Source organism: Lepus europaeus, chromosome 6 (genome assembly GCF_033115175.1).
Source record: "Lepus europaeus isolate LE1 chromosome 6, mLepTim1.pri, whole genome shotgun sequence".
Lineage (NCBI taxonomy): Eukaryota > Metazoa > Chordata > Mammalia > Lagomorpha > Leporidae > Lepus > Lepus europaeus.
This window is the reverse complement of record NC_084832.1, coordinates 36,927,552-36,931,884: the sequence shown is the minus strand read 5'-3', so window position 1 is coordinate 36,931,884 and position 4,333 is coordinate 36,927,552.

The window sequence follows — 4,333 nt, the reverse complement described above, 5'->3', positions numbered from 1 at the left end:
ATGCTTTCATTATACAAGGGGACTTGTATTTGAAAGTTATTTGAAAAATGGGTAAGAATGAAACTGACATCTTGGGATTTGATTATTATTTTTAGCCCTTGTCTATACTCCTGTGGAAGTGGTCTGTCTTCTTTGTATTTGTTGAGAAATATGGTTAGTGGTGCATTAAGCCTGTGATTATAAAGTAAATTGAAATTAGTTTATTGGAAAAATTATAGGAGAAAAGAAAGGGGAGGATTGAGAGAGGGAGGGTGGGAGGGAAGGAGGTATGGTTATCTCAGATACTGTGCCTTGCAAAGCTCTCATTTATTAATGAAGGTGAAATAAAGGTCTTCCATAATAAACAGAAATTGAAAGAATTTGTCACCACTCGTCCAGCCTTACAAAAGATGCTTAAGAATGTGCTACACAGAAGCACAGAAACATAGTCATCACTATGCAAGAAGGTGAAGGTAGGAAATGTCCCAGTAAAATTACAAAGAAAATCCAAAGTAAACAATAGGAATATTTATGGAAAAATGGCAGGGCCAAGTCATTACTTATGAACAGTCACCTTGAATGTAAATGGCCTCAGTTCTTCAGTTAAGATACAGACTGGCTGAATGGAAAAACAAAACAAATTAACCATGTATTTGCTACCTGCAAGAAACACATCTCACCGACAATGATACACACAGACTGAAAGTGAAAGGATGGATCTCTGTCCTTAATGTGTTGTCCAATGTGAATTAATGCTATAACTAGTACTCAAACAGTACTTTACACTTTGTGTTTCTGTGTGGGTGCAAACTGTTGAAATCTTTACTTAATATATACTAAATTGATCTGTATATAAAGATAACTTAAAATGAATCTTGATGCGAATGGAATGGGAGAGGGAGTGGGAGATAGGAGGGTTGCGGGTAGGAGGGAAGTTATGGGGGCAGGGGGAAAGCCACTGTAATCCAAAAGCTGTAGTTTGCAAATTTATATTTATTAAATAAAAGTTAAAAAGAAAGTGAAAGGATGGAAAAAGATATTCCATGTATCAGAAACCAAAAAAAGAGCTGGTATAGCTATCCTAATATCAGACAAAAACTGTTAAAAGAGACAAAGAAGGATACTATGCAGTGATTAAGGGATCAATTCAACAGGAAGATGTGACTATAATAAACGTATATGCACCTAATTACAGGGCATCTGGCTATTTAAGAGAAGTGTTAACGGATCTAAAAGGAGATATAGACGCCGATACACTAGTGTTGGGGGCTTGAATATCCCACTTTAAGCAATGGACAGAGCAACCAGGCAGAAAATCAACAAGGAAACAACAGTTAACACAATAGACCAAATAGATCTAACAGATATCTACAGAACTTTTCATCCTATAGTTTTAAAATACACATTCTTCTCACCAGTGCATGAACTTTCTCTAGGATAGACCACGTGCTAGGCCACAAAGGAAATCTCAGCAAATTCAAAAAATCAAAATCATATCATGCATCTTCTCTGACCACAATGGAGTGAAGCTGGAAATCAAGAACTTGAGAATCTCTAGAACATATGCAAACACATGGAGACTGAACAAAATGCTCTTGAATGAACAGTGGATCATAGGAGAAATCAAGAAGCAGTTGAACAGTTTTCTTTTTCCTATTTGTTGAACTCTTATTTTAGAGCTAATCTTCTGTGTATAAAGTTAATTTAAAATAGATCTTAGTAAAAAGTAAGACTAGGGATAGGATAGGGAGGAAGAAGAAGTTGTGAGATTCAGGGTGGGAGGGTAGATATGGTAGGAAAAATCTCTGTGTTCCTAAAATTGTATTTATGAAATACTTGAAGTTTATATACCTTAAAGGTTTCTGGAAAGACAAATATTGGAGTGAACAATGGGGCTTGTCCTTACAGAGGGCCATCAAGGGACCTATAAAAAATGTAGATCCAAAACAGTGATCCTAAACTCAAACTTAGGCACTTGGCTTTGGGTCTGGAGAGTGCTAAGGGACATCTTAACCAGTGCATCAAGTGCCCACTCCTATAGATTAAAATTTTTAAATAGCAAAATATAACATGAAAAAAATTAGAGATTTTTTTGGGGGATGGAGTTATCCTCATTTGCTTTTTTAAAAAATTATTAATATAAAGAGAACAGATTTAATGTATTTCCTAGATGCATTTCTAAGACCTAATCATTGTTCTTCCATTCATCCTTTTCTCTTTGATTTTTACAATAGCACAGTTTCAACTTACTTTATAATCAAAAGTGTAGTGCACCACTAACCATAATCTTCAACAAGTAAAAAGGAGTGAGACCGTCATTCCACAGGAGTATAGACAAAGGGTTAAAAAAAAAAAAAAACCTCAAATCATAGATATCAGTTTCATTCTCACTGTATTAACTAGATGTTCATCATCTGATTGGGCAAAGAAAATGTGGTATTTATACACAATGGAACACTACTCAGCCATTAAAAAAAATGCACTGTTATCTTTTGAAACAAAATGGATGCAACTGGATAGCATTATGCTTAGCGAGATAGGCCACTCTCAGAAAAACAACTCCCATGTGCCTTCTCTGACATGTGGTAGGAGATACTCTTACACTAAATTCTTAGGGAACTTAAAATTCTCTCACACTTTAGAACCCATTAGAGAGTCATAGAGTTGCTGTCAATGCCTTTTTTATCCCTGTTAAAATTATTTGATTGAAAGGTAGAATGAAAAGAGTTGAGTATAGGCCAAGCAAAAGCCAGGAGCCAGAAGCTCCATCTGGGTCTCCCACTTGGCTGTCAAGGACCCAAACATTTCAGCCATCACTGTTACCTCTTGAGGGTGCAGGAACCTGGATCAGAAGTATAGGCAGGAGGAATTCAATCTCATGTATTTCAAAAAAAAAGGATATGGGAATCCCACATGGTAACTTATCCAATGCACATCACAGCCCTGTCTCTTCTACATGAGATGACTGACAAGTGTCATATTTTGCTAGTGTACTCAATAATTTGTTGCTAAAGCAGTATATGGTCACCTATTACTAGAATAATGAACTAACGTTGGAAATATTTCTATTGAATTTTTCATAACTCAATTATTTTTTTAAAACATTAAGCATTAGAAGAATCCTTCATCTAGTGATTTTTTTTTTATTTTCACAGAACAACGCAAGATAAATCAGAATCTTTTTTTTTTTTTTTTTTTTTTGACAGGCAGAGTGGATAGTGAGAGAGACAGAGAGAAAGGTCTTCCTTTTGCTGTTGGTTCACCCTCCAATGGCCGCCGCGGTAGCGCGCTGCGGCCGGTGCACCGCGCTGATCCGATGGCAGGAGCGAGGTACTTCTCCTGGTCTCCCATGGGGTGCAGGGCCCAAGCACTTGGGCCATCCTCCACTGCACTCCCTGGCCACAGCAGAGAGCTGGCCTGGAAGAGGGGCAACCGGGACAGGATCGGTGCCCCGACTGGGACTAGAACCCGGTGTGCCGGTGCCGCAAGGCAGAGGATTAGCCTAGTGAGCCGCGGCACCAGCCGATAAATCAGAATCTTAAATGAACTGTAAGGAGTGGGAACTCCACTCTTATTCCTGAAAAATAGGAAAAGCACCTGGTAAAAGAAAGATCCCTCCTCCCTTGATCCTACTAGTCTGGGAGCAAAGAAACTAGATAGAGATGTACCCTGGCTCTTTGGTAATGTGATTTATTCAAGGGATCCAAAACTAATAAACATTTCTTTAAAAACCTGTATCAAATACATGAAGTCTGTTTTCTGTATTAATTTTTTAAATGGAATTAGAAGATAAAGATATAAACTTTCTCAACATGAGCACCATAAAATTCAAGACACTTTTGTAAGCAGTGATACCAGCCTCAGAGTTCATCCCCCAAAAATAATGCTGGAAGCTTAACCATGACGGTACAGTCATTTTTACATTATTGATTGAAGAAAAATGGGTGCTTTTTTTTTTTTTTTTTTTTTTTGGACAGAGTGGACAGTGAGAGAGAGAGAGAGAGAGAAAGGTCTTCCTTTGTCGTTGGTTCACCCTCCAGTGGCCGCCACGGCCAGCGCACCACGCTGATCTGAAGCCAGGAGCCAGGTGCTTCTCCTGGTCTCCCATGTGGGTGCAGGGCCCAAGGACTTGGGCCATCCTCCACTGCACTCCCGGACCACAGCAGAGAGCTGGACTGGAAAAGGGGCAACCGGGACTAGAACCTGGTGTGCCGACGCCACAGGCGGAGGATTAGCCTAGTGAGGCGCGGCGCCAGCCGAAGAAAAATGAGTGCCTTTTCAAGATCTTTTGCAGATTAGGAAACAAGAAGTGATAAGGAGCCAAATAGGGACTGTAAGATAGATGCCCAATGAT